The 22,732-nt window shown below is 35.5% G+C and overlaps 2 protein-coding genes across 41 annotated transcripts in view; both read right to left on the bottom strand.

The window, feature by feature from the left end:
* The window catches only part of SCN3A (sodium voltage-gated channel alpha subunit 3), a 106,834-nt gene extending 93,049 nt beyond the window's left edge, over nt 1-13,785 (bottom strand). For all 40 annotated transcript variants that reach the window (XM_084999317.1, XM_084999310.1, XM_084999304.1 and 37 more), the window contains exon 1: nt 13,555-13,785. The gene's annotated coding sequence lies outside the window, so the exon portion shown is untranslated. The remainder of the gene's footprint in view (nt 1-13,554) is intronic.
* Nucleotides 1-22,732, bottom strand: part of TTC21B (tetratricopeptide repeat domain 21B) — an 875,896-nt gene that overhangs the window by 174,078 nt on the left and 679,086 nt on the right. The window lies entirely within an intron of this gene.

Here is a 22,732-nt window from a genome sequence, read left to right on the forward strand (position 1 = left end):
TCCTAACAATTGATTTATCCTTTAATATTTTCTAGTCCAGTTGTTTATTCAGTTTTTGCCTTATCCAGCTCCATTGTTTTTAACCATCACTTTTCCTCTTTAGTTTATCCTTTAACTATTTTTAGCCACTTTTGCTATTTTCTTTTATTACAATCCATTTTTTATCTTCCTTTATGCTGACAACATGATGTACCTGCTTCAGAATTTTCCAGATCAAAACCATTTCTGACAAGCATTAAGCTGTAAAACTCTAGGGACTCAGCTTTGTGCAAGGGCTGAAGCAAATCCAAAGCTGCTCACGGAGGAACTCACAGATTTTGCCAGCAGGTCCCTGGCAGTGTTTCCCCATGGGGATGAGGCAGCCTTCCATCTGGATAGGATCACTGATTGGCTCTTCAATGTCTGTAATAGCCCTATTCTACCAGTGTTCATTTGGTTTTAAAACTTGAGGCCCTTATCAACTTCGAATGGTCAAATCACCAAGATACTATGAAGTGAAATACTAGAAGCTTATTTAGGAAACAAGCCATACAGCTACTTCTCTGGGTACTCCAGAGATTCTCCTGGATCAAATTTGACCATTAGAAGGCTTCATGGGGGGGCTGTGTTAACTTAAAATCTGGGATTTCTTTGAGTTGTATAAAATTCATTTCTGCCTTTACTCAAAAAATGTTGAGCCCAGGAGGCTCAGAGCTAAATATACATTCTAAAACAGTAACTTCATTAATCCACAGTCTTTTAACAAGTTTATCAGCTACATTTTCTCCATTTTTCCTGTCTTTAATCCTGCCTATTGCACATGGATTTTGAAAAAAATAACATACCACTTTACAAAGAAGTGAGATATAATGAAAGTCAAAATTCTCTAAATACTAAAAGACTTATGTGATTCTCAGCATGAGTCTGTGCTTCTTATAAATAAACCATTTATCTCAAGGACTATACTTAATTTCATAATGAAAACACTGAACTTGGAAGCCCAGTATCCTAAAAAATGTAAAGGATCTTTCAGGCCATCTGATTTCCCCATTCAAGTTTATAGTGGTGATCCTTAAAATTTATCATCAGAATCATCTGTGGGGCTTTTATTAAAACACAGCTTGCCAAACCCAACTCCAGAGTTGCTGATTCAGTAGATGTGGATGAAGCCCCAAATTTTGTGTTGCTAATAAATGCGCAGAGGTTGCTGATAATGCTGGCCCAGGAGTCACATGTTGACAGTACTGGCTTATAGAATCCAGAAGTTTATGGATTTTTTTTAAGTTAGAAATATATGTACCAGTCATACTGCCCTCATTTTTATGATTTCTCCAAGATGACCATCGTGACTTCAGTATCATTTGTTCATTTGTTTACTGTCTTGTGGTGTAATTCTTCTGAACCTGGAAGCTTGAAAAGATTTACAGTGGTACTTCCAGAGGCCTGCGATAGCTTCCTAACCTTTTCCCTGCTTCCACGTAGCCTATTTTCACCCACCAGTCAGAGTGATTTGGGGAAAAGAGAAAGCAAATTTTGCCATTCCTCTGTGCAGGGGTCCACAGGAGCTAGCCAGAGAAAAGGCCAAACTTTTTTTTTTTTTTTTTTGGCTTTTCTGGGGCAGCTCCTGAGGCATATGGAGGTTCCCAAGCTAGGGGTCTAATCGGAGCTGTAGCCGCCAGCCTACGCCAGAGCCACAACAATGCAGGATCCGAGCCATGTCTTCGACCTACCCCGCAGCTCACAGCAACGCCTGATCTTAACCCACTGAGCAAGGCCAGGGATAGAACCCCCAACCTCATGGTTCGTAGTCAGATTCGTTAACCACTGTGCCACAACAGGAACTCCTTTTTTTTTTTTCCAAACTCCCTTAATTTCACTTTTTTCTTTCCGAGGCTAGGGGTCAAATCGGAGCTGCAGCTGCTGGCCTACGCCACAGCCACAGCAACGTGGGATCCAAGCCACATCTGTGACCTATACCACAGCTCACAGCAATGCCAGATCTTTAACCCACTGAGTGAGGCCAGGGATTGAACCTGCGTCCTCATGGATACTAATCACATTTTTTTCCACTGAACCACAACGGGAACTCTGAATTACACTTTTGCTAAAATCTTTTTTTGTTAGCATCTAGAAATTTTCAAAGTATATATGTGGGTCTCATTATATTTACATTGGCCAGTGCTCATCTAGTATATACCTTTCCCCCTACTCCTTCACCCTCCATCAAGTGATCAAACCTATAAACAAATGTGTGAATTAAAAAAGGGGACAATCCTCTAAGATGCTCTAAAAGGGAGGGGAAGGCTCTCTTTGGATCGATAATCTTTGTGTTTTACTTGGTCAGATTGTTGTCTTTGTCCTTAAGTCATAGGATTTTAGAAAAGAAACAAAAAAGAACATTTTGTGTGTGTGTGTGCACGTGTACATGCATGTGTTTCTAGAGAAGAAACCACTTCAACTCTGAATGTAACAAAATTATAGGAAGCTTTCTATTTTGAGTAAATTGGCATCATGGAGAACAGAAAGCAAACAGTTCTCAGCCCAATAAACAACCTTTGATCAGTATTCCTATCATACATTAGTTTTGCTTCAGCCATAATACAGAGCCCTCAGAGTTGCCCTCAGCCACATCTTTCCTACTGCTTGCTGGTGCCTTGTGCTTTAGGCAGTTTCTTTCCAGGCAACCACAGACTGTTTACTGACTGTAATCAAAATGACAGCACACTGTTTTCATAACTGAGTGTTAAGAGTCGATTGCCTTTTTCGCTTGGCAACCTGAGGGAACTTGAGGTACAGCTTGTGTTACTTCAAGATGGTGGTGCTTACTTCTCCACATGTTACCTGCACTCCTTTGAGGCTTAAAATTCAGAGGATTGAGATTAGGCTAGCCTGGAACAGGAAGGCTATAAAATCTGCCACCTAGAACAGGGAGGCTATAAAGTCTGCCTTCAGATCAGTACTAGGGTAAACTCCACCGGAGCACAGGCTGATTTAGGTGGGGCTGAAGTTCGGCTGTCTCCGTGATCCTTCGCCAGCCAGAACATGGGCACCTTCTCTATTAAGCATTCCCCCCAAATGGATGGTTATAATGCTCTACCCTGAGGTGGTGCTGCAGAAGACAGTGTAACATAATGGGAAAGCATCCCCTGTCCAATCTTTTTAAAAACAAGATTTAATGAAAAGATAAGGAAGAGAGGCAGGAAAATAGAAAGAGGGGAATGAAACCTGTGATTCAGATAACCCATATTCTAGGCTTCCTTTGATATTACTTGCTGTGATATATTGAATACTCAGTGTTTTTGGTGTTAAGTGTCCACATCTGTTACAGAGAGGGAGATGGGGTGGTGGGGAGGGGGATGACTAGTTCATTTGCACTGCTTTTTTTTTTAATCTCTAAAGTGCTGGGACTCTGTGCTCAGTATATTCCAACATTTATCCCTCTGAGAGACAATGATGTGAGGGTACAACAGTCTCTCTATACTCTGAACCAAAAGGTCATTGAATATTGAACTAATTACCTGAGGTTGGCTGCGTTATACTTGTTAGAGTCTATTTTCATATTCAGAATACTTTAGCGAACTATGTGCTTGCTCAAATTTAAACTATGTTTTTTGTTAACTCAATGCCTTGAGCAGAGCAGAGCTGAAGGGTTGGTTGCTGAAAAGAACTATCCCTCAAATCCTTTCTAACTTCAGATATTCAATTCTGTATATATGATTTATTCATGAAATGGTAATATCAAAAATCTTCTCATTTGAGAAATACTATACAAATTACAGTTTTAAAAAATGACAAAACTTTGTCTAATTTTCAGTGAGATATGACCAGTTGCTTGGTTAAATCCCTCCCAAATAAAGTCTTCTGGAGTAAAGAAAAAGTGAAAATATTATCCCTTGGATCTGAATTCAGGACCCAGAGAGTCTGTATTTTCCCTTTAGCCATTTAGCACCTCACTGGCACCAAACAGAGCAAGGGCCTGTGTGTGCTGCCCCGATAACAGATGTAGATGATGCCACTTATTGTAGCTGGAGCCTATAGTGGAGCCTCTCTACATGTAAAGCAGGAAGGATGCTGTTTTAAAGGAAAGCCAGAATGCCACAGATAAGAGAAAATCAAAGTGATGCAAAATTTTATTTCAGATAGAGATTGCAGCAACCAATCTGCTAATTAGAACCAAGACAGGTATAGTCTGTCTGGCCCTTCCCAGGTTGGCGCTAGAATCTAGCAAATAAGACAATGGCTAGAGAGGGCAGCAATCATGAGGAGAAAAGTAAGAGCTGAACAGAGAAGATGCTAGGAAGAACAGAACTGGGGTTTGTGGCATTTCTACAATGTTGTATGTGTGCAACCTAAACTAACTCCTCAAGGTCATGGATAAGTCAGGATCCTGGTAAAATTGCCTATGCCAAGTTGGGTATTAAATTTACTCATTCTTCAAGTGTCTTTCCCCTTTTAAAAAATAGTAGACTTTTTTTTTAAGGGAAGTTTCTAGATTTACCAAAAAAATGATTAGGAATTTCACAGATACAGAAAACAAACTTATGGTTAAAGGAGAAGGAGGTGGGAGCGATAAATTTGGTAGTAGATACAAATTACTATATATAAAATAGATAATAAGTTCCTACTGTACAGCACTGGGAACTATATTCAGTATCTTGTAATAATCTATATAATATGAAAAATTATATATATGTACCTGAATCACTTTGCTGTAACCAGAAACTAACACATTGTAAATTAACTATATACTTCAATTAAAAATCATAAAAATAAAATATTTATCAATTTTTTTTTAAAGTTCAGACTTCCCACATCAAGTATGCCATTTGTTTTCAACTTTTTTATTCAGGAAGAAATTAAGAGAATAAATAGAAAATATGTTGTTATTTATAAAATTCCCCAAATTTAGCTTTCCTAGGGGATATACATTGTTTTAAAAAAAGAGTATTGTTTTATGGTTAACTTGATCTCATAGAGTGTTGTTTGAAACATAGCACCAATATAGTTCATTTAATGGATATTAAAGGAACTGTGTCTTACAGTGATTCGGGACAATTTTGCGATACCAAGTAAAAAACAAGTCTAACAAATGTATGAGTGCTTGCTGTTGTGGTTTCCATGGCATGTCTTAACTCTTGTGCTAATTTGCATGGAAATCTGCATCATGATTTGGATGTGCTCTGCCACTTTTCATTTACCCCTAAGCATTACCCTTTCCCTTTTCACAATATACTACATGCTTTTGAATAACAAATTGGGATTATTTTCCCCAAAGAATCAAGATAGTCCACTCAGTTGAGGGATTGGTCATATCAACAGTAAATGTTTTGCCCTCTGCACTGGCTGCATTATTTAAGGTGGTTCTTAATCAAAACTTTCTTTTTTTGGTTCAGGCTTTCATTTTTGTTACAGTTACTGGTTTGTTATTTATATTTTTATTGTAGATTACCCAAGCACTTTGTGTATAAAGGTAGGATGTAATTTTTTTTTTAAGCCAAGGCTCTAATCCCAGTTTGAGAACGCAAGCATCATTTCATAGACATCCATCATAAACATAGCCTCAAACATAATATTGTATTCCTTCTGTTTACTGTGTAAGCACCAGCCTCCTGCTTCAAAATATGGATATTCTCATCCTAAGATTTAAGATGTCTTTTACATATGGTGATAATTTTTGTGACCTAGTTGACAGAATGGTAGAGGTAAAGAAGAAAGCATAGTTAAGCAGTAATCTTAAAGGATGTTTCTCTAGAGGAAAGACTTTAGAATATAATCAGCCCTGAAGTACGTAGAGGAATGTTGTATTTGAGGCTACCACAGTCTCTCCCCAGTTGTGGAAAGGACTATGGGAAATCAACATGGAAAAGCAGCTGTGGTGTTAACTCAGCAGATGTGTCCTTAAAGACTTGAAAAGGCTGACTCACCTTAGTAATGGAATTCCTTTTAGGAAATACAATTCATTATTAATTCCATTTAGCTATTAGATTAATTCATTTCTTCTTCAGAAACACCACTTTCTGAAAATACACTTAAGTGAATTTTGGCTTTAAAATATCTGTTGGTTTACAGATCTTCCTTTCCTCTAAATCTGCCACAATTGCAGTTTCAAAAATTAGAAATCAATGTTTTGCTTGCAGCAGAATGACCTGGATATTCAAAGAGTATCTTTTAATGGACACTCTTATTTTAAGACTTAATTTCAAAAGAGCAATTTATAAGGTAAAGAATAAAAAGAAAGAAAAGCTCTGGTTGTACAAATTAAAGTTCGTGGATGTTTATTTCTGAGTGTGCACATTTGCAAAATATACCATAACCAGCAGCTGGGTCAACTTTCAAGTAGAGGTAAGGATAGGAAATTAACACTTTGAAATATAAAACTGCTTAAACATATAGAATAAATACCAGCCTTTTCAACCAAGGGAAAAATGGACTTGAATGTATTTCTTTTTTTTTTTTTTTTTTTTGCTAGTTAAGTATTTGTGTAGTCTCTTTACTTGCACTCACTCATTTGTTAGAATTTTGAAATTATTTTGAAAGTCATTTCTCAGCTGTCTTTAACTTCCCCTAGCCAAGCTTTCATTAGCTTCTCTTGTTTTTCTCTGCTTTCCTTCAGTCACTTGGTTTTCAAACATGGCTGTGTATTTGAACTATACTTGCAAAGCTTTTAAATAAACACTGATACCCAAGCTCAGCCCGGAGAAGCTAATTAAACTGGCCTAAGGTGGAGCCAGCTTTGCTCTTTTTTAAGCTTCCCAGGTGATTCCAATGTGCAGCTGGAGATGTTGGCTACTCTATGAATAAGCTCATATGTTTTACCTCTTTCGGTTTTCTCTCAGATGTTTGCATATCTGTTTCCCTTCAAGTATTTTATGCTCCTGTCATTTCTTTCTTTATTATTATTTTTTGTCTTTTTGCCTTTTCTAGGGCCGCTCCCACGGCATATGGAGGTTCCCAGGCTAGGGGTCTAATCGGAGCTGTAGCTGCCAGCCACAGCCACAGCCACAGCCACAGCAACATGGGATCTGAGCTGCGTCTGCATCCTACACCACAACTCACAGCAACACCGGATCCTTAACCCACTGAGCAAGGCCAGGGATAGAACCTGCAACCTCATGGTTCTTAGTCGGATTCGTTAATCACTGAGCCACGATAGGAACTCCACTCCTGTCATTTCTTTAGTGAGGTTTTAGAAATCTTATTTAAAAATATTTTTCATTTTGCTTTTTCTTTCTGATTTTCCATTGAAGGAGGCCTCATAGAATGAGGCCAAGGAGATCTCATTCTAGGCACATGTATTTGACTTGTACTCTTATCTAATATCACCAAGTTTTATGTCAGTAATAAAGAATGCAATATATATATGAATTATACTTTTGTCTATTCTCCCAATGCTAATATAATAATATAATTTTTGGTATAAGTATGTAAAGATTGATAGTAGAACCCAATAAAATTGGTGAAAACTAATATTAAGAATGGATTTACTTTAACTAATCATTATTGGCTATGATTAAAGATAGTTTAATATTTCAGAACTTTGAAACCATGTGGACTTAAGGGCACGTAAATATCATATTAATAATATTTTCCTACAAATTTCAATCATTTCAGAACAGTGCAGAAGTGGGAATATTACATACCTCATCAACTAGCATCAGTAACAAGTTATCCATGGCAAGGGAAGCATTAATAGCACAAAAAAAAAAAAAAGGGAAGAAAAAGGATATAAGACAATTAAAGTTTGGCAATGTATAAGTAGTAAAAACAGAAATATATAGGGAATATGTAGCACATGCAAGGATTTGAAATGAAAGAGATAGAAAAATGATGGGCAGTTGATTAAGTGCAGAGAAATAGACAAGAAATCTGAGTTCCAGTGTGGCTGTACCTCCAAATACAGTCAAGCAATTTATTTCCTCTCCATGAAACTTATTTTCACTAATTAGTAAAAATACTGGTTACATTGGCAAAAGGAGAAAACACCTGGCCCACAATCCCTTGGCCATATCCTGCCTGTAGGTATGCTTTGTTGGATTTATTTAGTATTATAAATAATTTGAAGTAGAAGACAAAATTCAACAATAGGGAGAGTTCTCATAAAAATCTGGATTTTAAGCTTCTTTGGAAAAATCATTCTATTCAGCAACCTCCTGGTTCTAAAGAGCTTGCCTTTTTTTTTTTTTTCTTTTTTTTTTTTTTTTTTTTTTAGGGCCTCACCAATGGCATATGGAAGTTCCCAAGCTGGGGTAGAATCAGAGCTGCAGCTGTAGGCCTACACCACAGCCACAGTAAAGCCAGATCCTTAACCCACTGAGCAGGGCTGGGGATTAAATTGGTGTCCTCATGGATTCTAGTTGGGTTCATTACCACTGAGCCACAACAGGAATTCCCTTCCCCTCTCTAGAAAGGGAATAGGCTGTGGAGTTCCTTTGTCCCAGTCTTACAGCTTTACTCATTTTTTCTTAGTTGCTTTGCTCATGTAGGAATATGGGCTTTTTTACTGGAGAGTTTATTCTTAAGGTTATTCCGACCATGATATGAGTTCCATGAAAGGAAATTGCTCAGAATACTTCATTTAGTCTATTGACATACCACCCTAAATGTATCTGATCTCATCAGAATATTTTGTTTAGATACAACAAAAGTAACTTATAAAGAGAAAAATATGACAAGCAAAACCACAAAGGACACAGAGAACCTAGCAAACAGGTTATCGGTTCTCAAATAAAGGCTTGAGCCCATAAAATGTGTCCTACTAATAAGTCTTGTGTAAGAATATTTGGGGTTCCAGTTCAGAAGCACAGTGTCATATAACAATAAGAATAGGGGTTTAGTGAATTATTCCAGTTCAAGCTCTTGGAAAAAGAAAAGGACAAAATGTTCTGTACGACCCAAGTAAGAATAAAGTATATGCTGTATATTAGGAGATTAAAATTCCCAAAAGTGAACTTCTTGGCAGAAAATGGCCCAAGTTATTTATAGAGTGACTTCTCATCTTTGAAATCACCCATTGAATAAAATAATATTAAACCACTGTTTAATAATTTAAAGACCATCATTCACTTTGTTTCATCTCAGAGCTTAATCACTTGAAGAGCTCCCTACATGCAGTCTCCAAAAGGATGAACATAATTCAATTATTACAGAAATAACTCCAGACTTTTAAAAGGTTTCACTGAACTTAAACAACCTCTAAGAATTCCCTTATGCAACCACCACCTAGCATATGTTTATATGCATTGTATTCATGTATAATGTATGTATTTAATTTGTAGGCATGCTTATAACTTACAGTTATTCCCTATTCATATATCTTGGGCAGAAATTTCTTTAAAATTCTTTCTATAGGGTCCTTTATCAGTACAAACCCCAGAAAAAAGAGGTGAAATATTAAAGAATCAGTTAACAAATACATGGCATATTAAAACTTCTCACATCTGGTTGAGTAGATATAATATTTACAAATGAATTTTAAAGAATTTTTCTACTGTGGATAATTATACATCTGAATGTAGATTCAAATTCCAGATATCCGAAGAGCAGGTACCTGTCAGGTAGATCATAGAGCAAAGTACATCTTTGCTTAGCAAGAGAGCAATATTTTCTTTATTAACTTATTTTCAAGTAAATGAAAATTAACACTGTTCTGCTCTTAATGCTACACTTGTTATTTTCCATTAAAATGCATCCAAAGAATGTGTTAACTTCACCACACTATGAAAGATATTATCAGGTAAATCTGAACTAAAAATGTAGTTTCCTAATTGAAAATAAATACATGAACTTGCAACACAAAGGATGATACAATTGGCTTTTATCTTTCCCAAATTTTATAACTACCTCAAAGAACAGTCTACCTCAAGAACTAGTAGTTTGGATACCGGGTTCTCCATTGGATTGCCATAAAAGGTGTTTATGGGGTAAAATTCAAGTGAAAGCAAAGGTAATTTAGAGTTGAAGTTAATCAAAATTTTAAAATAGATCCTAAGTACAGAAGTTTATTGTTAATATCTTAAATTATATTTCAGGGGTAGGTAGATAAATTAATTCTTACAGTTTTAGAAAACTTGTAAAATAGTGATCAATATTAAGGTGGAATGAATAATATACTTTTAGATGACAAATTAAACATGAATTCCCAACTTTCAGTGGGTTCACGATGTTCCTATACATGAATGGTAATGAGAAAAGAGTAATCTGCACAGGTACCCATTCAAAGAAATTTTACTATCTAGTCACATGTTCATTCCTTGTTAAAAAAAAAAAATATCTGTTTTGATATGCTTACATTTGTGGGTGCTTTCAGTTAACTCCTAAAAATAATCACAAGAGCTGAGAGTAGCTACAGTCAGGAGGGAGATGGACCAGTAACAAATTCCAAGCAGAGCAGTCTAATTGAGAAACCATCCACTCATATCTTTAAGCCTCTCAAACTCAGGGCCATCTCAGCTCTGTCTAATCATGAGCCCATTAAGTTATCTTGGCTGCCATGAAGATGAAACTGACAGCGCAGTTATTTGAGTCATTTTAAAGAGACCCAGGGTGGTTGAAGGGAAGGATTAGGAGGCCTGGGGTGCTGAAATGACTCCCAGCACCACGTCCCCAAGATCCCAGTAGCACACTGCTGTCAAGAGCACGAAGCTGTGTGTAGAGAAAACCTTTAGAGGGGAGCAGAGGTTTTGCAATATGTCAACAATAAATGTACAATTTGACTTTCTACTGTTTATTGTACCATCAATATGATTTAAGTAGTAGATACTTTGTGAGATCATCACATAGCCCAATGCATGCAATCATTTCTGGGATTCAGGTCTTTAATGTGATTGGTCATAGTAAATTCTTTGGCATATAAATGTGATTCTTGGTGAAACCTAGGTTTTCTTTATGAATCGTCATAGACACCTTTTGTCTAATAGGTATATCTATTAAGGCACAGGTGAAATAAAGCCTCTTTCCCCTATTACGTTAAAAAGAAGAAAGCCTTTGAAGTGAGATCCGTGATAATATATAATTGGGCAAAAAAGTGGTCTTCTAGAAGGTATTACAAGAATTCTATAAACAATCTAGGAAATGGCCAGGATGTTAACAACTAGTTGATATTATTATAGGGAACACATTTTCGTTGTTGTTTCAGAAAGGGCATTCTTCCAGGATGAGAATTATTTACTTTTTAACTGTAGAATTTCTTGGCAGTTTTACTCTGTCCTTCCTGTTATGGTGGAAGATACATCACCGTCACCAGTATTAACAATGATACCTATTCCTTTTGGTACGGGGTTGCAGAACAGAGGAGGCGGGGAGGTGGGTACTTACTCATGTCCCAAGATATATAATAAACACTGGAAAGACATCTATTTACACAATCCTGCAACATAGGCATTATCATTCCTATGTTATAGATGATGCAAATTCAACAGAGGCTCAGAAAGTTTAAATCTTTGTCAGTTAATAGTGGAGCTAGGATTCATTCTGCCAAACCCTTGCTCTTAACCACTTCTTCATATTGCTTTCTGGTTGTTTCTACCACAGAAGAAACTGGCCAAGGGCCTTTAAAACATCTGTATTTCTCTCCCCCCATGTTTAGCACACCATTAATGATAATAACAAATCAGTAAAAGTCAAAGATGTGTCAGATTACAGTTAAGCTAAGAAATCAATTGGAGAAAATCCAGATAAATTAGAATCATAGAATTTTAAGAATTAAAAGTATCCTTGGATATCCTGGATTCCAATTCCCATCTTTTACAGGTGTCTCTTCTGTCTGAGGTGACAAAGATTATTAGTAGCAGAACTTGACAGAAATCAAGACTTTCAACTCAGTGCTCAACCTATTTTTCTCTACCACACTAAAAAATTACAGTTTTATTCTTGACCTCGCAAATGAAGTCATTGCTAGCTTGTTTAAAAAATAAGATACCAGACTTATTTCATATCATTTAATCAAAATAGGCTTGATTTCTAGAAATATTCAAAGAGCACATTTGGTGAAAAGCTATATACTATTGCTTTTCACATTGTGACTACAAATAGAGACAAAAATGAAGAGATTCTTGCAACTATACCAATAAAAATATTCCTAACATTCATAAGCATCCATTCATAAATGTAAAACAGTTTAGAAAGACCAGCTCTGGTGTTTACACAGAACAAAGTTACATTCATTCACCTGTAGAGAAGCATGGAGTGTACAATACGCCCAAGCCAATTAATATCCATTGCTGGGAACCCTTTTCAAAGAAACAGTTTTCTTTACATCCTATGGTAGGAGTTCTTCTGAAATATTCAAGACCCAGGGCTTTTCTCTGAGGCAACCACTATTTTGCAATGTTTTTAGAGGGAGTGTTATTGCTACTCAATGTAAAATCTTAAGTAAGAAATCAGTATTTTACAAAATCATTAGATATTACAGTCGCATTCAAAGCAGAGGCCTCAAGTTCTATTTTTAGGATAATTTGACCAGTACTGACTAGAAACCCAGGCTGAAATCAGAAGTCTTTATTCCATGTAGGGTACTCACTACTTAGACTGATTGTGATGAAATGTTTTCATGCAAATTCCTACAAGCATTTATGCCTTTATCTTTGTCCTTATATGCTACATTACACCACCTGTTGTATTTTTTAAAAAACCTCTATGATTTTTAAAACTCTTATTTAAATTAATACTTATACATTTTCTGATGGTAATTTTCTGTTCTATGTGACTACTGAGTAAAACATTTATGATTATGCTATAAAATATTTTAAAGAAAACTACAGAAAATATAAATTGTATATAAACTAAATAATTGGTTTTTGTCCATGTAGCTCTCCCAGATAATTAATAATAATAACAACCTATTAAGCCTACAGAGAAAAATATAGAAATATATGAAGCTTATGAGAAAATTCATCAAGAAAATAACAATTCCCTTTAAATCAATAAATTGGTAAATATTTAATATAAAATGAATATATTAAAATAAAGAAATAACATATAATAGAGTATATAGGGATCATTTTATTATTAAAAGGTTAAATCTCTTTTTAATTTAGTATTGATGAGAATAAATTATTTTAGAGACAAATAATAATGTTTTTCAAAGAGCTAAACATCTCTATATTGTTATCACTCACTATTACGCATGGCCTCTCCAAAGCTGTTAAAAAAAGGACTAAAGCATAAGAATGATAGTTACAATTTCACTATACATTTATGTTTAAAAAATACTTGACACAATGGACATTTAAATATAAGTGTACAGTCACAAAAGCAATTAGGCTAGCTTTGTGTATTAAAAAATATTTCGTCTGATTACAATGAATCATAAGCATGTAGATACGTGTTTCAAAGATGCAAGCTCAGTTTTGCCTAGTCTGTACCATAAGTCACCATTTCTCTGCAGAGGCTCTATTTCCTTTGAGATAAAGGAATAGTAAGCAGTTTACACATTAGATGATGCCTTTGGTTCCTATAATTTACATCTAAACAGCATTAGGTTAAAAATAGCAGCATGAAGATGATTTTAAAATAAAAAAAAATTGATCCGGTGGCTGGATTCTATGGTTCAGATAATTAAATGTTTTGCCAGCTTACCTGATAAAACAGAGCCTTATGGATCACAGCATAACAAAGCCCGCATCCAAGATGGTTAGAGTACAATGAGCCTTCCCTTGCAGTTGTTCAGATTTTTGGCCACAGAGGTTTATATATTAACTACAATATTTTATTTTCTTTGCTTTCTCTGTGGATAAGAAAACAAAGAGCCTTTTCCAGAATCCTCTCTGCTTATGCCTCCGCTTCCTGTTCTGAGATTCACTCTATGGTACCCAACATATATCAGAAAACAGCTTTGAGGAGGGGAAAAAAAAAAAAAAAAAAAAAAAAAAAAAAAAAACCTGACAGTACTCAACATAGTACCGCCATCTACTGGCAGACACACAAAATTGAACAAAAGGAAAACATCCCTGTTCTTTATCAGGAGGTGAAATGTAACCTATCCCCTTTATATGATTATGTGCAAAAATATTATTTTATAATCTAGGCAAGTTTTTCCAATGTTTTATATTTTTCTAAATTTTATAAGTTTACAAAGTGGATTCAACCATAAGTTATTTTAACATCTAACAATTAAAAATCTTCTGGGAGTTCCCATCATGGCTCAGAGATTACAAACCCAACTAGTATCCATGAGGATGCCGGTTTGATCCCTCGCCTTGCTCAGTGGGTTAAGGATCCAGAGTTGCTGTGAGCTGTGGTATAGGTCGCAGATGTGGCTGGGATCCTGTGTTGCTGTGGCTGTGGCTGTGGCTCTGGTGTAGGCCCACAGCTACAGCTCCAATTCGACCTCTAGCCTGGGAATTTTCATATGCCATGGGTGTGGCCCTAAAAAAAAATTCCAAATTTCTGTTTGAAAATCAGGTTTTTAGATAACTTTAACACCTTATTTGTAGGGTTTTGCAAAAATCTCTCTTGTGGCCTGCTCTAGTTTTCTGAAAACGTTTTTTTCACACTTGATGAATTCTTTTCTGAGTGAGTAATCTGACTCCTTAAAGAACAGTGTAATAGGTATTCACTGATAGTCATTTTGTGTTGCTTTTTGATAAAATATCTTTAAGAAATAATATATGAATGTGAAAAAGTATGTTAAACTTCAATGAGACACACCTAATTTAGATCTATGGATTATTTGGTATGTGTATATGACAAGAGGAACAGTTGAAATGCATCTTACATAAATCAATCAATGGTTACATATTATTATTACTATGTCTTTAAAATAATAAAATGTAGCTTATAAGGGTATTGAAGTACATAATACATAAACAAAATAAAAATGATTAAAAGAGACTTAACTAATCAAACTGCTATTTATTTCATTTGACTATTCAATTTACTTTAGAGAGAACAACTATAGGTTTATTAATTAATGATTAATTAATTAATATGTTAATATAGAGGGAGCACCTTAGTATGTGTCGGCACTATATTAGCTTTCAAAAGACAAAATAAAAATACAAAGTGCCCGTCATCAAGGAGCATACAATGTATGATGAAGAGAAAAATATAGCAGATGCCATATTGTTATGCCGTGTGCTCAAGAAGTATTATTTATTTAGCTTTTAAATTCCAGCCCCATTTTGCCTAATGGCAGAAAAATAAATCTTGTCAATTCCAGGTGGACTGAGTCACTTGAGGCTTTTCCCAATGATTTCAGGTTTACAGTCTTCTCAAGGGACCTGACCTAAGTCCAGGAATGCTTCTATATGGAGAAGGGAAAGTATGCTCCCCAGTCTCCCTCTTTTCTATGTGGGCATCCAGTGAAGTGTAGAATCCTATATGATCCATGGGCATCATCGTCTCTCTTCGCAGACATCTACCAATGTGCCTACATTCCTGTTTTGCCCCAGAAGAACCATCGATTCAGTTTTGCATGGCAGCAACCCCTCTTCATAACCATTAGTTACCTCAAGTTTTGTTAGGTCTTTCTCTCAGGTAACTTTCATTCCTGTGCTTAGGGGAGGAGGGAAGAAAAACAAATAGCAGGGCTATAATTGACTGACATAAGTGCCACATGGCCATCTATATTCTACTGTTTCCATTGCATGAAGTGTAATTTGTTCTGTGGGCTTCCGATAAGTGAGGCATAGTCCTTGCTACATTAGAATATTTCAACTTCTCATCTTCTCATCTTTCTGCCTTTTTAGCCACTCCTGGATAGGCAAGCTGTATAGAAGGCCCTTATCAGAGACCTTAGTTGGGTTATGTTCCCTTGCTTCTACACAAACTTCCTTTCCAGCCCCCAGAGTTTAGCTTGGACCTCTTCCTTCTGTGCCAGTGCTAAACTGGAACCACAGGTTTTCCTCTGAAATCTTTCTATGTTGTATGGAATGTGTTAGTTTGCTTGGGCTGTTATAACAAAGTTTCACACTTGGTGGCTCAGACCAATTGAAACATATTATCTCACTGTTCTGGAGGTTAGAAATCCTAAAGATGTCAGCAGGGTCACTCTCTTTCTGAAATCTGTAGGGATTCTTCCTTTTCTCTTTCAGCTTCTGGTAGCCCAGACATTCCTTGACTTGTGATAGTGTAACTCCAATCTCTATCCTCATCTTTCTGTAGTGTTCTCCCTGCATCATCTTCCTTCCTATGCATACCTGTCTCTATGTCCAAAATTTGCCTTTTTATAATGGCATTTATAAATCCACATTTTGAATAAAAGTCGACCCTAATGACCTCACTTCGAAATAAGGGCATATTATGAGACATTGGAGATTAGGACTTCAACATACTTTTTTTTTTTTTTCTGCGGGGGGTGGACACAATTCAACCCATACATGTAGATCAAAACCTTTAAATTTAAAACACAAGAATTTGATGATTCTTTTATCTGTTTCCCACAACAATTCTGTTTAGGAATTAATAGCCTTGATATTGGGCCAGAATTTTAGGGGAGCAGCTGAAGGAGGAGCCTCAGGTGAAGAAATTTAATAATAACAAAAACCAACATTTGTTTAGTACTACATGCCAAACATTGTCTTATGCATTTTACCTATATTCATTTAACCCTCACCCATAGAAAGTATTATTATATACATTTTGCAGATGACATAATGAAATATGGAAGGAAGTAAAAACACATCAGTGAGTACACTATATATCTTATCACATAGGCAATTATAATCTAGTAAGATAATTGCTATGATACAAATATGCACCAAGTGCTGGAGGAGCATAAAGCACACATTCTGTGAAGATTCATGATAATTTACTGTTTGTTGTATAAGTTTTCTATCAGGAGATAGTTCTATTTTCTAGTAACTGTTATTTTTTTCTTTAGTCACAGCAAACGTATCCCTTCACTAAATGTTCATTAACTGCCAGACCCTACCACTCCATACTCATTTTTCCTGGCAATGATACTTAGAAGTACATTCATTCTGTTGTCCATTTTTGGGTATCCATATATTCAAGAGAGTTACTGGTAATGTCTTCTGGGAGACTACTATTTTTTAGGTTTTTCTAGTATGTGTATATATGTGTTTTAAAGTATAAACTCTATTCTGAGGGCAATAAAGGGGAATTATCATGGGATAAAATTTAGGGAAGAAAAAAAATGTTACATAACAAATGAACAGACAAAATTGTAACACATTTAACAGAATTATAAAATTATAATAAATATGAATATAAATTCTAAATATAAAGTATGCATTGTGAATAGAGCTATAACTTTGGTTGGCCTTATTTTTATTTCATAAACATCAAAGCCAAATAATGCTTTTTTATAACATCTATAAACTTCATTAAAAAATTCCCAGACCCAGGCCTCATTTTCCTGTTTCCTAGACCATTATTTTCAAAATACTCTTTAGAGGAACATTCTTACACTGTTGGAATAATAAGGTACCATGCTGCACCCACCAGAGTGGCTAAAATTTCAGAGGCTGATAATGCTAGTGCTGATGAGGATCTGGAGCTACAGAAACTCTTATATATTGCTGTTCAGAATGTAAATTAGTATAGCCACTTTGAAAACATGTTTGGCATTATCAATGAAAGGTGAACTTAAGAATATTCTGTGTGCTAATGAGTTCTGCTCTTAAATATATACTTGATAGACATGTGTGCAGGTAAACAAGAATGTCCATAGTAACATGAGTGAAAACAGTTTAAACAAAGAAGAACCCAAAGACCCATTAACAGAAAAATGAATAAAATTACAGGATTTTTTTTTCTTTTTTATGACTATATCTACAGCATATAAAAGTTCCCAGGCCAGCATTCAGATTGGAGCTGCAGCTGGGGACAATGCCACAGCCACAACATCTGTGACGTATGCTTCAGCTTGTGGCAATGCTAGATCCTTTAACCTTCTGAGCGAGGCCAAGAATTGAACCCAAATCCTCACAGAGACATCAGGTCCTTAACCTGCTGAGCCACAATGGGAATTCCAATTATGGTATATTCTTGATCATAATAATGTGCAGATAGGGAGATGAAAAGAATGACAGCTACTCCCTGAAACATAATGATTTTATACACATAAGGCTGAGCTGAGAGAAGGTAGAAAAACAAAACATTATAGCCCTTATTATTACATTTAAAAAGAGGTAAAATGAATGCTAACATTAGAAGTAAGAATAGTAGATCCTCTTGAGGTAATCTACTCTTTGGCAAGGGTTAGTTGCGACTGGGGCTGTTCTAGGGGCTGGTAGATCCTGTTTCTTATCCTGGGTGTCAGTAACACAAGAATTCATTTCATAAGAATTCATTGAGACAAACATGTTTTGGACACTTTTTTATATGTATGTTATTCTGAAATTAAAAAAAAAAGACATTGATGTCAGTTGTCATTTCTCTGGGGAGGGAGGTAATGAAAGGTAAATGTATGAAAATGTCAAGATTTTCTCTGTATAATGAAATATTTTTACATCTATTGCATCTTTTTTTCATATAAAATCTCTAAAAGTTGAGAAGTATAGATATTTTTCACATATTTTAGCTGAGAAAAAATTGATACAGAAAAGCAAAAATTACGTGGTGGTAAAAATCGGTCTAAAAAACAAGATAATTGTCAGTTTAAAGTCTGCTTAGGAGTCAGTGTGTTTTATATAAAGGATTCAAATATTCCAGATATAACAACTGTCAAAATATTACTTAGATATGTTTCAATTCAATAATACTAAAGTATTTTATCTTTATTATAAAGAATAATGCAATAAAAATTTCTCTACTTCCAAGTAATTACCAAATATAGATTACCTTCTATGTTGTTGCCATACAGCTATGTAATTACAGTTTTCTGAAGGTATCTTGGGCCAGTATGCCTTTTAAAATTATTATTCCCTCAGTTTGAAATTGCTTTCCATTATTGCCTTTTTTATCCCCATTTCCCTTCAACAGTTGGCCAATTGGTATTTATTCTTGAAGACTCAATTAGGATAATGAACTTGATATCCTGTCCTGCTCTCCCCATAACTGACCTACACACCTTCCTCTTCAGTCCTCCAATTATGCGTAGCATTATATTATATGATTGTATAATATTATATCAAATTATATGGTAGTATTTTTCATACTACGCTGTAAAGCTCTCCAGTTATCCTCTTCAACACTCTTCTGCACAATGAGTTCCTTGAGAACAAGTACTCTACTTTTTCACATCCTTTTCCTTGTTACTTAACACAATGCCTAGCACATATTAGGTATTAAATAGGTATCTGTTATGCATAGGAGGAGGTTATGTCACTATGTATAAATCAGCATTTTATTTACCTCTTTCATTTAGCCAGTAACGAGAAAAGTTTTTCCATCTAATACCAGAGTTAGAACAAGAATCTTCTATTTTTAGAAGATAAGTAAATGTATGTTACCTCACCAAAGTAACAACTTGTGGGAACCTACGCTTAAGTGCAAAGTATTAACTATAACCTTTTAATATTACCTTTTATACTGCTATACACATTGTCAGAAGTGAGAATGTGTCATCCTTTCAAACGACTAAATGTGCTTAGATTCTTGTAAACGGCCATTATTGACCATGGAGTTTCATTAGGAAAGGACAGATGTGAAGCAGATAAGGTCAGGTATTGGAGATAAACTTCTCTGTTTCTCTCAGGAAAGATCACTGGATAATCTGTTTACCCATATGCACACATGCTTTCCGCTCTAGGGCTTTGTGACTAAGCAACAGACCTTTTTTTTTTTTTTTTTCCTACACAAACTTTGTTAGCATGACACTGTCAGGCTGTGGGGTCAGCTAAGCTAAAGGGAAAAACACATTGTTATTTTTTCCATGAGCCCTTATTGCTAATTAGGAACAAGCACTTAGAAAATTCACTTATAGTCTCTCATTCTAGCTTGTAAAATTTGGTGCATAAAAGTAATACTGCCCAGCATGTACGTATGATTAGGCTAATATAAGAAGAATGAAAATTTTAATTTAAAATACTTTTTTATTTTTTGAAGATATTTATTTGAACTTACTTTAAATTTTTGCTGTTTGTTTAGCATTATATAATGCTAACACAATAATATAAGAAAGTATAGGTAGACTATGTCTAAGTCTAGAGGATGTAGTCCTTTGAAAAGCTTCTTTTATGTAAGATGTGCTTTTATTTAGTTTATAGATTTTAAGAGATGAGTTTAGCTGAAAAAAGTCCCTAGCAGTTTGAAAGTTTATTAGTAGAGAAAAGAAAGTAAAATAATTATTTTTTAAATGAGATTAATCAAATTGAAATTATTGTGTTTATATTTCAGAATAACTACTCTAAATTTACAAAGATAAATAGATTAATGAAACTTTTTAATGTGCCATGGTCTGAAGAGGGGCTGTTGGGAAGTGTGAAGAGCAGGAGATATGGGAAAAATTGGGAGATTCTGATGAACTTAAAGCTAGAATGGAGGAGAGAAAGGACTGTTGCTGTTTTTTTTCTTTTTTCTTTTTTGGTTGTGCCCATGGCCTACAGAAGTTCCTTGGCCAGAGATTGAACCCATGCTACAGTGGTGACCTGTCATAACAGTGACAAGGCTGGGTCCTTAACCCACAGAGCCACCAGGGAACACCTAGGGACTGCATTCTTAAAGGAATCCATTTATTAGAAAGAGTCAAAGAGGAAAGACAAGGAGAAATGTTACTGCTGTAAACCTGGGGAAAAAATGTTATGCATAAGTTGATGAAATGGAGCTAGATAAAAGTACATAGATTTGAAATAATTATAGAATTTATGTTGTATATATAAATTTCAGTCAATATCCAGGTGTGTGAAAAACTATAGATTGATAGTAATTTCAATTTCAATAATTACTAGGGCACCCTCACCCATCATATCAAAGTTCCAAACTCTTGTAAAACGACAAAGACATGAAGATAGAGGTGAACTCTTCAAGGATCCATTTATTTAACAAATATTACTGAGCATCTACTGTTTTCCAGGAAATGGTCTTGGTGGTTAGAACATATCAGTCAATAAGCAAAACAAAGATCTCCACTTTCATGTAGCTTATGTTTTAGGGGTGGAGAAGAAATAAGCAACAGACAATAATCATAACAAATTATTAAATTGTATATAATATGTTACAAGATGATTAGCGCTAAGTAAGGAAGTTAAAATTAAAACATAGCAGAAGGGATTAAAATTTTGATGGGTGATTATTTATAGTTTTCAGTTGAGTGATTATATAGAATGATTTATTAAGATAATAACTTTTAGGCAATGACTCATGCCTTCAGCAGATTTAGTCAAAATCTTTTATGAGGCTAGGCATCTTTGGTGCCCAGGTTCACATTCTGGGTTTTTTTTTTTTTTGTCTTTTGTCTTTTGTCTTTTTAGGGCTGCACTCTCAGCATATGGAGGTTCTCAGACTAGGGGTCAAATCGGAGCTATAGCTGCCGGCCTACGCCACAGCTATAACAATGCCAGTTCTGAGCAAGCCACCCCTGTGACCTATGCCACAGCTCACAGCAACTCCAGATCCTTAACCCACTGAGAAAGGCCAGGGATCGAACCCGCATCCTCATGGATACTAGTCAGATTCGTTAACCACTGAGCCATTACGGGAACTCCCTGGGTTCACCTTTTTTGAACATAAAATTCAGCCATTCCTTTTTAAGGTGTTGGTCCCTCTGCCACTAGAAAAGAAGACAGATTCCCGCTTCAATCTATTTACCATTTTAAGGGGTTTCCACAGAAATCTCTCCCTGTATCATGCTTCTTTAACTTTGTCTTTATTCCGTCAAACCCTAACTTCCTTGTTACTTCACACTGTACTTTTATAACCTACTATTTTCTATTCAGATTTCCAGCTTCAGTAGTTGGACAAGTTTTGAGATGCATTTGCTGTATACCTTGTTTCTCAGCATTCCTTGCACATCCCCTTCTTTCTTTTGCATGATATCTACCTGGACCAGGTTTCCCACCTTTGGACTTAGAAGCAGATATTCAAGGGTGTGGGAATATACTTCCCTGAGTGGCTGCTCAGTGGCTAGATGATGCAACTCTGAAAGGCAGGGAGTTGGTTCTCCCTGGCATCAACCTTGACTATATGCATTAAATCTAATTGAGAGTCCACGACCTAGGGATTTAGGAAATACAATTTCCTTACATTTAACAAACCTATTTAGATTTTGGTGCCCATCCCACTGAAGTGGCAGGAAATTCAAACTGTTATTTTTAGGACTTAGCCTTCCTTCATCACCAGAAGTGAAGTTTCCAAGATCTTACCCAATATCATTAGTCTTGTATCCAAATTACTTCTCAGTTTTTCATTGGTTTGTCTATCTGCCCTTTCACCTCTCTGATATTTTGATATACAAATATGTAATTATAAAAATGTAATGGCATATTTAGTGGGCATAGCGGTTGGTATATATTAAGTGCTTGCCATGATTTTCTTTTTTATTTAATTCTCACAATTCTAAGAGTTTAGTGTTGGCATCATCTTTATTTTAAAAATGTAGAAGTTGAGGTTTCAAGCAGTCAAGAAACTTTTTTTATATAATAATTTTTTTCATTATAGCTGGTTTACAGTGTTGTGTCAGTTTTCTACTGTACAGAGTGGTGATCCAGTTACACATACATGTATAGATTCTTTAAGAGGTCAAGAAACTTGACCAAGGGAGTTCCCATTGTGGCATAGTAGAAACAAATCTGACTAGTATCCATGAGGATGTGGGTTCGATCCCTGCCCTCGCTCAGTGGGTCGGGGACCTGGCATTGTCTTGAGCTGTGGTGTGGTATAGGTTACAGACATGGCTTGTATCCCAAATTAC

This window comes from Sus scrofa, chromosome 15 (assembly GCF_054392235.1).
Source record: "Sus scrofa isolate SSC_HxYL_T2T_F1_AM1 chromosome 15, Sscrofa_HxYL_maternal_Yorkshire_Landrace_v2.0, whole genome shotgun sequence".
Lineage (NCBI taxonomy): Eukaryota > Metazoa > Chordata > Mammalia > Artiodactyla > Suidae > Sus > Sus scrofa.